This window comes from Bos grunniens, chromosome 11 (genome assembly GCF_055505025.1).
Source record: "Bos grunniens cultivar Pamir isolate PY7600 chromosome 11, Bosgru_T2T1.0, whole genome shotgun sequence".
NCBI lineage: Eukaryota > Metazoa > Chordata > Mammalia > Artiodactyla > Bovidae > Bos > Bos grunniens.
In genome coordinates this window covers 15,150,428-15,163,634 of record NC_141175.1, presented here as the reverse complement: position 1 = coordinate 15,163,634, position 13,207 = coordinate 15,150,428, and the positions used below count along the sequence as shown (strand labels likewise).

Genomic DNA, 13,207 nt, shown 5'->3' with positions numbered 1-13,207 from the left:
CACCACTGACCCTGGTCCCTCTGCTGGGGTGATGCTCTGTAAATACAAAACTCAAGGAAATAGCAATAGATGCAACAGAAAAAATTTTCTTGTTGACAGAGGCACTTACAATGAAGCTACAGGAGCCACGAACTTCCACATGTAGATTAAGGAGCATCGGATAGAAAGCAAAATCTGCCAGAAATGCAAGAGGAAAAAAATCAACAAAAACACAATTGCATTTGAGACTAACACACCACCAGTATTAGTTTATGACAGATCAAGGAAACATTAAGAATTCAGAGGATTTTAATAATTAATAAAGTTTAATAAGCAGGAATACATCAAGCTCTTACCCTAGAGAGAACACACCTTCTTTCCAGTATACTTGGAACATTACCCAAAACTGACTGCATACATCAAGATAGGAAAACCTTAGAAAGTCGGCCAAAGAAACAGTTTGGGCCACATTTTGTACCTTGAAGCAATAAAACTAGAGATCACTAAAAAGATGTTTACTTGGTTTTTCTATCAGAAAGTTTAAAATCTATTGAATCAGTAAGATTAGGTTTTTAAGAGAAATAGTCTCCTAAACAAGGTATATTGATGACATGCATTCATCTCTTTTCCTTTGCAAGCACCACTCTATTGACAGGAAAGGACCGAAAAGATTCTCACTCACAAGGTCAGAATTAATGTGGAAGGAGATAGCAGAATTTAAGAGAATTTGAAAGGCTTTGGCTGCTGAAAGTTGATGAAAGATTGTTGACTACATTAGCAGAGAGAGAGATGAACCAGAAATGAACTGATTAGCCCTGTGGGGCCCCAGCGTGATGTGGGGCCAAGCAAGCGTCATTGCTTAGTCACTAAGTCATGTCTGACTCTGCAACCCCATGAACTGTAGCTCCCCAGGATCCTCTATCCGTGGGATTTCCCAGTCAAGAGTACTGGGGTGGGTTGCTGTTTCCTTCTCCAGGAGATCTTCCCAACCCAGAGATCAAAGCCATGCATTGCAGGTGGATTCTTTGCTGCTGAGCCACCTGGGAAACCCTCAAGCAAGGGTACCAGGTTGGAAATGGGGGAACCAGACTCCAGTCTTCTCCCTGTGTTCTGCACAGCCAGGAAAAAATCCTCTTTGCCACCTCCCCTTGTAAGGAGCTGGACATCGCCTGGAGCAGTCGAGCCAGGTAGGCTCCAGACGTGGGGACACCAGGCAGAACAGAGAGCTCTGAGAGGTACAGGTCTAAAAGGGGGGAGGGATGAAGTGAGCTGCCCTCCAGAGTGCCCAGCCCACCAGCACCTGCAAGGCTCCTGGAATGCCCAGGACCAGGCATCTGTCCCCAAGACAGATGACTGGAACATTCTTCATTGGAAAAACTGGCTTCAGAGAAAAGACCTCCACATATTTCTCAATGTAAAGACTGTATCACTGTTCCAACATCTTACAATGACACAGATCAGTGTGTACTGGGCCTTTGCGCACATGCACACACACACACACACGCACACACACACACACACACACACACACACACAAAGAGCACAGACAGCCAGGACCCCTCAGACAGCAAAGCTTCCAACAAATAAAAGAAACTAGATATGAATTTCCCCAGGCCTTTGCTTCACTAGTCCTAACAAACTCCCCTATTTGCAAATATAATAGCTTTAAAAAAAAAAGTTTCAAGGAAGAGTCCAAATCAACCGGCCAAAGAGAAGAATGAGAGATAGAGACAATGTAGGAAAGAGAAGAGCATTAAAAACAACCCTCCCACAAAATATAATATCCTTAGGGAGATGATAATAGGATTAAAAAAAAAAAGCCCAGATCACAAACGAGCTGCTATTAGATTTTTCATATCATCCAAAGATAAAATACCTAATGGGAGTGACAGAATACAAAGCTGAAGTATTCTTCCAAAAATAGGAAATGGGCATGAGACCTAGTCTTCAGCCAACACTACAAAGCTACAGTTATCAAAACAGCATGGTATTGGCACAAAAACAGACAGACGGCTCCATGGAACAGAATCCAGAAATAAACCCACATAACCACAGTCAGTTAATCTTGGACAAAGGAGGCAAGAATATACAGTGAGAAAAAGTCTCTTCAGCAAATGGTGTTGGGAAGGCTGGACAACTCTACATAAATCAGTAAAGTTAGAACACACACTCACACCATATACAAAAATAAGCTCGAAATGACCTAAAGACTTAAGTATAAGATGTGATCCTATAAAACTCTTAGAAGAGAACATAGGTAAAACATTCTCTGACATAAATCATACCAGTGTTTTCTTAGGTCAGTCTCCCAAGGCAATAGAAATAAAAGCAAAAATAAATGAATGCGACCTAACCAAACTAGCAAGCTCTTGTACAGCAAAGGAAACCATAAACAGAATGAAAAGACAACCTGTGGGATGGGAGAAATATCTGCAAATGATGTGACTGACAAGGGATTAATTTCCAAAATATACAAACAGCTCATACAACTCAATATCAAAAACAAAGAAACCAACCCAATCAAAAATGGTCAAAAGATCCAGAAGTAGACATTTCTCCAAAGAAGACATACAGAGGGCCAATAGACGCATGAAAAGGTGCTCAACATTGCTAATTATTGGAAATGCAAATCAAAACTACAATGAGGTATCACCTCACATTGGTCAGAATGGCTTTCACCAAAAAGTCCACAAATAACAAATGCTGGAGAGGGTATGGGGCAAAGGAAACCCTCCTACACTGTTGGTGGGAATGTAAATCGGTGCAGCCACCATGGAGAACAGTATGGAGGTTTCCTAAAAAACTAGAAATAGAGTTACCATTCGATCCAGTAATCCAACTCCTGGACACATATCCAAAAATGATAATTCTAATTCAAGAAGATACATGCTCCCAATGTTCATAAAAGCACTAATTATAATAGCCAAGACATATAAGCAACCTAAATGTCCATTAACAGATGAATGGATAAAGAAGATGTGATATATATACACACTGGACTCTTACTCTGCCATGAAAAAGAATGAAATAATGCTATTTTCAGTAACATGGATAGACGTACATTCATACCAACTGAAGTCAGAGAAAGACAAATATATGATACCACTTATATGTTGAATCTAAAAAAATGATACAGGTGAACTTACTTACAAAACAGATTCAGAGACATTGAAAACTAACTTATGGTTACCAAGGGGGAAGAGAGGAGGGATAAATTAGTTTGGGATTAGCAGATATACACTACTATATATAACGTAGATAAGCAACAAGGACTTACTGTATAGCACAGGGAGCTATATTCTATAACTTGTAATAATCTATACTGGAAAAAATCTGAAAAACTATATTTTGAATATATTTTATATGTATATAACCAAAATAAGCATGTGAAATGAGCACAATTGTATAGTAGTTTGAATATTCTTTGGTATTGCTCTTTCTTTGGAAGTGGAATGAAAACTGGCCTTTTCCAATTCTGTGACCATTACTGAGTTTTCCAAATTTGCTGACATATTAAGCACGTCGCTTCAATAGCATCATCTTTTAGGATTTAAAACAACTTAGCTGGAATTCCATCAGCTGCACTAGCTTTGTTCATAGTAATGCTTCCTAAGGCCTACTTAACTTCACACTCCAGGATGTCTGGTTCTAGGTGAGTAACCACATCATTGTGGTTATCTGGATCATTAAGACTTTTTTGTATAGTTCTCCATATTCTTGCCACCTCTTCTTAGCATGTTCTGCTTCTGTTAGGTCCTTACTGTGTCTGTCCAATATCGTGCCCACCCTTGCGTGAAATGTTCCCTTGATATCTCCAGTTTTCTTGAAGACATCTCTAGTCTTTTCCATTCTGTTGTTTCCCTCTAGTTTTTTGCATTGTTCATTGATGAAGGCCTTGTCTGTTCTTGCTATTCTCTGTAACTCTGCACTCAGGTGGATATATCTTTCCCTTTCAAGCTAGGCTTCAGCAGTATGTGAACCAAAAACTTCCAGGTGTACAAGCTGGATTTAGAAAAGGCAGAGGAACCAAAGATCAAATTGCCGACATTCACTGGATCATAGAGAAAGTAAGAGAATCCAGAAATATACCTACTTTTGCTTCACTGACTATGCTAAAGCCTTTGACTGTGTATATCACAACAAACTGTGGAAAATTCTTAAAGAGAAGGGAATACCAGACCACCTTACCTGTTTCCTGAGAAACCTGTATGCAGGTCAAGAGGCAACCATTAGAACACTACATGGAACAACTGGTTCAAAATTGAGAAAGGAGTACAACAAGGCTGTATAATGTCATCCTGTTTATTTAACTTCTATGCAGAGTACGTCATGTGAAATGCCAGACTGGATGAACCGCAAGTTGGAATCAAAATTGCCAGGAGAAATATCAACAACCTCAGCTATACAGATACCACTCTAATGGCAGAAGTGAAGAGCAACTAGGCCTCTTGATGAGGGTGAAAGAGGAGAGTGAACAAGCTGGCTTAAAACTCAAGATTCAAAAAACTAAGGTTATGGCATCTGGTCCCATCACTTCATGGCAAATAGATAGGGGAAAAGTGGAAACAGTGGCAGATTTTATTTTCTTGGCCTCCAAAATCACTGTGGATGGTGACTGCTGTCATGAGATTAAGACACTTGCTCCTTGGAAGGAAAGCTGTGACAAACCTAGACAGTATATTAAAAAGGAAAGACATCACTTTGCCAACAAAGATCCCTATAGTCAAAGCTATGATTTTTCCAGTAATCACATATGGATGTGAGAGTTCAACCATAAAGAAGGCTGAGCACCAAAGAACTGATGCTTTTGAATTGTGGTGGCTGGAGAAGCCTCTCGAGAATCCCTTGGACTGCAAGGAGATCAAATCAATCAATCCTAAAGGAAATCAACCCTGAATATTTATTAGGACTGATGATGCTGAAGCTCCAATATTTTGGCCACCTGATGTGAAGAGCCAGCTCATTGGAAAAGACCCTGATGATGGGAAAGATTGATGGCAAAAGGAGAGGAGGGCAACAGAGGATGAGATGATTAGACAGCATCACTGACTCAATGGACATGAATTTGAGCAAACTCCGGGAGATGGTGAAGGACAAGGAAGCATGGTGTGCTGCAGTCCACAAGGTCACAAAAAGTTGGGCATGACTTAGTGACTGAACAACAACAAAACAATATAACCCAGCATGCAGTTGCTCAGCTGTGTCCAATTTTTTGCAACCCCATGGACTGTAGTCCGCCAGGCTCCTCTGGCCATGGGATTCTCCAAGGAAGAATACTGGAGTGGGTTGCCAAGCCCTCCTCCAGGGGATCTTTCCAACCCAGGGATCTATCCCAGGTCTCCCGCATTGCAGGCAGATTCTTTACCATCTGAGCTACCAGGGAAGCCCAAAAATAAACTATACTTCAATTTAAAAAAAAGAGATACATGTTCCCCAATGTTCATAACAGCAATATTTATATTGCTTGGTTTTATATTTATATTGCTTGGTTTTTCATAACAGCAAAAACCAAGACATGGCCATCTAAATACTTGTCAAGAGATGAATAGCTAAAGTATACAGTCTCTATATATATACATACAGTATATATACTTACTATATAGCACAGGGAACTATATCGAATATCTTGTAATAACCAATGATGGAAAAGAATCTAAAAAACAATCTATATGTATAGACTCACAAAGAGTTGGACACAACTTAGCGATTGAACAACACTCTATATATATACACACACACATAAAACTGTCTCACTTTGCTGTATGCCTGAAATGAACAAAATTGTAAATCAATTATAGTGTAATTTTCAAAATATTTTTAAAAGATAAAATATTAAAAGATGGATAGATTTGGAATGATGTTCGTGATATATTACGTATGCAAGTCAAGCTGTAGATTGGTATACTCATTCTTTTAGAGAAAATTAGTTGGACTTGACTGAGCCACTTAACTGAACTGAAATTACATCACCTATAATGAGTTACATAGAAGAACTAAGGGAAAGCAAATACATACTGTTAATGGTAACTTCCTCTGAGGAGTGGGACTCAGCAGGATGGAAAGAAGACTTGCATTTTCTACTTTATATTCTTATTATTGTTTAAATATTTTATGACCAGTCTTTATTTCTTGTTTTGATATGGAGCCATTTAAGAATAAATAAACCATACCCATATAATGAAACTCCATATAATAAAACATATAATGCAGCCATTAAATCTGTAGAGGAATAATAAATAACATTGAAGATGTTAATAATATTTAGGTGTAAAGCTGATAAAGAATAATAGGTTCAGAAGGATTCTAGATTAATTTTAAAAATCTATTTTCAAAAAAAGTTCTGGATTAGGAGATAGTAATGTAGATAAGCAGAGAAGGTGATGGCACCCCACTCCAGTACTCTTGCCTGGAAAATCCCAAGGACGGAGGAGCCTGGTAGGCTACAGTCCATGGGGTCACTAAGAGTCGGGCACGACCGAGCGATTTCCCTTTCACTTTTCACTTTCACGCACTGGAAAAGGAAATGGCAACCCTCTCCAGTGTTCTTGCCTTGGAGAATCCCAGGGACAGGGGAGCCTGTTGGGCTGCCATCTATGGGGTCGCACAGGGTCGGACACGACTGAAGCGACTTAGCAGCAGCAGCAGCAGCAATGTAGATAAGAGCCGGCGCTCAGGCATAGGGAGGCCTGGGCTTGCTCTTCGTGGCTGTTGATCGGCCTCTGGTCGTAGGTAAACTGGAAACGTCCTCGGTCTGTTTCTTTAACTGTTGTTGTTCAATTGCTCAGTTGTGTCTGGCTCTTTGAGATCCCATGGACTGCAGCACGCCAGGCTTTCCTGTTCTTCACTGTCTCCCAGAGTTTGCTCAAACTCATGTCTATTGAATCAAGATGCCATCCAATTATCTCATCCTCTGTCACCCCTTCTCCTCGGGCTCTCAATCTATCCCAGCATCAGGGTCTTTTCCGATGAGTCAGCTCTTCACGTCAGGTGGCCAAAGTATCAACATCAGTCCTTCCAGTGAATACAAGGAAATGAGCTGATTTCCTTTAGGATTGACTGGGACATGGTGGTAATAGTATCTATACTATAGAGAGCTACTGTGGAACAATTTGCTGAAATAATGCTGGTCACTTCAATACTCAGCACCAAGATTCACACCTGATAAATAAGTGCCACGTGCTCTGGGAGCAATAATTATTATTTTAATAAAATCATAATTATTATTAATGACACATACCAAAGTGTTAACAAAACACTGACCTAGAGATAAATGAGAAAATGAATGACTTTTTATTCCTCCCCACCATCTTGGGACTTAATCATTATTTTTTAAGTCTTTTTTTTTTCTGACCATACTTTTGTTTTTGTAATAAAGACACATTTAAAAACTAGAATATCTGAAGTCAATAGCCAACATTATCCTTAAGAGTAAAACATAACAGCCCTTCCCAATGAGGTAAGAAACAGGCTTAGATACAGGATTCTGCCACATTTCAAGGCAAAAAGGCAGGAGAGAAGATAATTATAACTATTGGGAAAGAGAAGGCAAAAGATAGGGTCATCTTAGAATTTCCCTGGGAAGCAGCCAAAAAGTGCTCCTGGTTCAGTCAAGTGGCTGAACACACAATAAGTACACAAAATTGAAACTGCTTTTCCAGACACCAGCTGGTGCCTGTTAACAGGCTGGGGCTGTAGGTATAAGAGGCAGGTGGACAGGAGACCTCAAATCTGGACAATCTGGTGAGGTTGTACGCACAAGGTAGATGGTGGGTGTACAGGAAAAGGCGAGTCTCCAGAGTATACCTCCGTTCCAATGAATGCTACAATTATACTTTGCTGTTACTGAATTTGTATTAAAACATTTGTGGATTCAACATAAATGTTTAGCATTTACTGCTATTTTTGTGACTCTCCATTGGCATCTTTTTCATATATCCTTGAAACATCCAGAAAGCAAATTAGCCTAGGATGTATTGCCTTTTGAGAGGCCCAGCCAGTCAGAAACATAAATAGTTCTTTCTCCCTAGGATGGTAGTTTGATTTTGGCCACGCCCTCCCTGTAAGCCAGTGACTCTGGTACTGAGAGGACTGGGGACCCCACTCACCTGAGGCACAGAGTCCCTGGGGAAGGCTGGGGTGGGTTCTTGGGGTGTCCATGCTTGGCTGATGTGTGAAGTTTGGCTTCGTGCTCATCGGGGAATCAACATTGCCCAACTGGAAGGGAGACCTCCCTGCAGATCTGAGTTAGATCTCTGGGGAGTCTCTGGAATACTTTCATAATGTTTCTAGGCTTTACCTGAATTATAAAAGTAACAAACACTTGTGTTAAAGGAAAATTTTTTTAATAGGTAAAAGCATAACTTTCACACAAACATAAGTTAAACATATATTTAGTGCTTTTAACTCATTAATTATTTCCCTGGTGGCTCACTGGTAAAGAATCTGCCTGTCAATGCAATGGTGGATTCAATCCCTGGATCAGGAAGACCCCCCTGGAGCAGGAAATGGCAACCCACTCCAGTATTCTCACCTGGAAAATCCCATGGACAGAGGAGTCTATCGGGCTACAGCCCATGGGAGTCTGCGCATGCACAACTCATTCATTAAGGAGGGAACCAGCCAGCTGTCATAACCAATTCAAAGAGCCACACTTAACAGAGGCAACCACAGATACTGAAAAAATTTTACAAATAGAAACACAGGACTAGTTCATCCGCAGGCAATAATCAAGTGTATTCCACCAGACAGAGTTTATTTTGGTTTCTAAGGACAAGTATCACGTGTATTATGATCAGTTTTTTTAATAATATAGTTGACAGAGTTGCACAGTTTCTCAAGGGCAATGAAACTGGTTATGGATTTAGGAGGCCCAATCATCTTTTTTATTTCAATGTTTTTCACTCTTTTTCCTGACTCCCGTTTAAAAACAAAACAAAACAGAAACATACAAAGTTAAAAGGAACTCTGTCATCCACAAATCCCTCTCTCTATGGCTGTTGTTGTTAGCAGTTTATCGAGGCTTCTGGAAGACTTCATTTCTGCGCATACAGATGGTTTTTTTCTTCCTAATGATTATTTTTGCACTTTGTCTAAAATTTCAAGCCCTAGGGTCTTAAGTTTTAAAAGAAAACTTTGGATTTGGAAAGAATTTCAAACTTAGAGCAAGTTTTCTAAAATCAGCAGTATAGAGAACACCCATGTGTCTTTTAATAGATTATCCTGTTAACATTTGTTTTGTTGTTCCCCGTTTATCATTTCCCACCCTCTTTCTCTCCACACACACACACAGGTTTCCCCACCTTCCCCGCCCCCAAACTCCTGATGATAAGTTACATTTGTCCCAGCCCTTTTTACTTCTAAAAACTTCAGTGACTATTTAGTAAGATTAGAGATATTCTCTTACATAATCACAATATACTCACCCACCTCAATTTAACATCGGTACAGAATTTTCTCTCATCTAGCGTTCACATTCCAATGTTCTCTGTAGAACCGACAATATCCTTTTATACTATTTTTTCCCCTCCAGCACAGGATCCAGTCTGGGGGTCAGAGACTGCATTCAGCTGTCATGTCTCTTTAGCCTCGTTTAATCTAGAACGCCTCTATGGTGTTCTTTATCTTTTACGGCATTGACATCGCAAGAATACGACCAACCATTCCTCCCCACACTCCCTTTTAAAAATAGCATTTTGCATTTGTCTGATGTTTCCTTGTGACTAGTTTCTGGTTATTCGTTCTTGGCCAAAAGACTACAGAGAGCATATGGAGTTCCTTCTTAGAGTAAGGCATGTGGAAACACCTGATGTCTGCCTATCCCTCCCTGGTGATGTTAATTTTGATCAACTCATCAGGGTGTCATCCAATTTCTCCACTGTATATTTACTGGGTATTTTTTAAGTCTTGCTTGCAACTAACACGCAGTCCGTGGGGAGATAGTCTGACACCGTACAAATATCCTGCTCATTACCAAAATTCAGCAACGCTTAATGATGGAGTGATCCAGCCTTTACTAGGATGATTGCAAAAGAAGACTTTCCAATTCTAAAACTTCCTCTTCAATGGTTGCCTCAGATATTTACTGTCAGCAAAGGTCTTCCCTTCTTCCCAAGTCAGTGTGGACTCAAATGTCTGTTTTTCAGGGCTTACAGTTCATTACTCAACTTGATTGTTTTGGTGCTCAAACACTCCCCAGTTTGGCCATTGGGAGCCCCTCCAAGCTGATGCCCCTGTCCTGTGACATGCCTTCAATGTGGTTTTTGAACATTTCCTTACTTTCTAGCTTCATCACATGTTCCAGGCTCATCTTGCACCTACCCTGCCCCAGATCTGAGATTAGTCATTTCTCCGTGGAACTCCGGGGAATGCAATTATAGACCAAGATCTGAGAGCTGCTAGAATGTCCTTTCTTTTTGACCTTTCCAGCAGACAGAGCTAGGAAACAAGTATACATTCAAACACATATACATGTGCACATTTTAGAAATCACAAACTTGCATCTGTATGTCTAGTTCCATGGAATCTAAAGTTTAACAAGTGTTCCAAGAGACGCCTGTGTCAGGTGTCAGCTGCTCAGAGGAGGGGGAGAGGGACCTGCTCCCAGACCCTTGCCCCCAGTTGTTGGGGGGGGGGCGGTGCAGGTACAGCCTGAATGGAGGAACAGATGAGAACGCCAACCTCGAGGGCAAATTCCCAGGGAGATTCCTTCCCGAACTGTCGTCTCCACTGGCAACAGCGAGTCTTGCTTTGCTCTGCGCGGTACAGCAGGTCTGAGTGTGTCAGCCTGCGGAAACCTCTCCATAGGTTCTGAATGACGCTGAAATACCTAAAATGATGCTTCCTTTATACATGGGAATGTGCCGAGAAAAAGGTGTGACTTGAAAACAAACTTGGGATTAAAGCGTGTTATTGCTTAGAGTGAAACAGAACACATGTGCTTAAAAGTCGAAGTCATGGTCCTTGCTAGCATATCAGCTTGAAGAATTATCCAAGAATATTGCAAAAGGCAAATAATTGGAAATTTGGAGAATTAAACAGTCATACTAGCAGAAAAGTTGGCAGAGGATATGAAATGGCAGGTCACATAGAAGGCATACAAATGGATAGTAAAGAGAAGAAAATATGCCCATTCACACCAGTAATTCAAGAAAAGCAAGTGACTATAGCAATGAAAATATTTTTTTGGTTAGTAGTGTTTAGGTGATGGAAACAAAAGAAATCTAAGTAGAGAAAAATACATAAAACATTAAGAAAATATAGGTGCTGGGATTCTGCTGTATCAGATGTCACATCAGATTTTCAAAGTGAATTTGTTTTCTGTTATTAGGCTGTAGGATCCAAGTTCATTCAACTTTGCACACTTAGCACCTAACACCATGCTAGGCACAAAGTAGGTTCATAAGAGGAAAGGTCATATTTCTTGACCACAGAGCAATGAAAGTAGGAATTAATAACAAAGCTTTATCTGCTGCTTGGAAATTCAAAATGTGTGTAGAAGTGTATATGTGAGTCTGCGTGTGTATGGGTGAGAGAGTCAGGAACACAAACTGTGATGGGTGCGGCATGGGTCTGTGTAGCCTACATGCTGGGATGGGAGCCGATATCCAGGGGAGTGTTTGAATGCGGTTCTGTCCAGGTGGTCTGTATATCAGTGTGGGTATATGTTGGGCTGTGCCCCGCAGGCCTACAAAACTTGTAGATGCCCAGCCTCTGGACCGAAGAAAAAGAGTCTGGACAGAGCCACAGAGACATCAGTGGCTTAGTGGAGCAGACCAAAACAAAGGGTCCTGGAGCAACACCCCAGTGTGCAGCAGATGGCAGGCAGGAAATGGTAGCAAGCTTGGCTCCTTGGGGGAGGAGTAGGCTGCCATTTATGGCGGGGAATTGACGTCAGATTGACTCAGTCAGCAGAGAAACCAGCAGCTGGGGCACGTCCCTCACTGCCCCTCAGGTTAACGACCATCACAAGGGCGGATTATTTCCCTTGAATAAACTAGCAGGTGGAGCCATTCTGGCCTAGGGACTAGAACAATCACTATGTGCACAGGTGATAGGGTGCAGGAGAAGCGGGGCCTGGTCGATCTGGGAATGCAGAGAGAGCAAGAGAGCTGCCATCTTGAGTGGCCTGACCACACACCCCTCCCCTACATACCCCGCACAACCCTTACAATTTTTTGGCCAGCCCCTCCTTAGAGATATCACGGAGATCAGGTATACAGAGGTGCACGGCAACCAGAGCCCACAAATGCAAGCCGGATACCAGCACTAATGAGGATCGAGAGTAAGCCAGGCACTTATCCGGTCAATTTTTCATGGCAGTCCAGAGGAGGACGACCACAGCCTGTCACTGTAAAGCCAGCTATCAGACTCCTTTTGCAGAGAGGCCACCGTTGTCGCCCAGTCCATGAACAGACTCTCTCCACCCAGCCTGCAAATCTAAGATGTTTAATAGGCATGATACATGGGAGATGGTGATCACTGAGCAGAATACGAGCAGTGATCACATCCTGAAATGACGTCACCCCTGCCGGTAGCCTCTGTCCTGCAGCGTCATATCACGTAACAACCGACTGCAGGGCTAATACAATGCTTTCTCCAGTAGGGGAAACCTGTCCTGTTCCCCACAGGGTAGGGAACCCTAGCCACCAGGGACTTACCTGTTTCAGCCCCAGAACCATCTCATAATGTGCTCCCTTCACAAGGGCAAAAGTGAGTGACTGCCCTGACCAATAGCTGAGCTTGGATGGTGACCAGTTGCCTCTGGGTGAACGTGGCGTAAGTCCTGGGATGATAACTGCTGGGATTCTCAGTGATGGTTCCTGGTCCACGGCTGAGAGTGGCTCCCATCTCTATGGTTACATGGTCCATCATGTTTTCAATTAACCCCGCAATAGTGGGGCTGCAGGACGAGCTGAAACGCCAGCCTGTGGCATTCTTATCAGCCCATTTCTCAACTTCAAGGTGGCTCCTTGGTCACCACTGATGTCCATGGTGGTCCCATATGGTGCACACAACTGTTCTAGATCCCCAGTAGTGGATTTTGCATTGTTCAACCACTTGAATAGGCCTTTTGTAATGTCTCTCCCCTGGAGTAACACACCATAGGCTGCGTATAACTTTGCCCTCTCCTGTGGCTGAGACCAGAAGCCCCAGGCTACTCTATTATTTTGCTGTTGCCACGGGCCCCAACCAGTCCACTCTGGGTAACTAGCCATGTCCAGTTGCCCTC

General features: G+C 41.9%; 1 long non-coding RNA gene across 1 annotated transcript; it reads right to left on the bottom strand.

The window, feature by feature from the left end:
- Positions 1–21: 21 nt before the first annotated feature.
- LOC147362647 (uncharacterized) lies at positions 22–9,585 on the bottom strand. Its single transcript, XR_015136378.1, has 3 exons — positions 9,406–9,585; positions 8,085–8,275; positions 22–174 (listed from the first exon to the last, which is right to left on the bottom strand). It is a non-coding gene; the product is annotated as an uncharacterized LOC147362647 (long non-coding RNA).
- Positions 9,586–13,207: the final 3,622 nt, after the last annotated feature.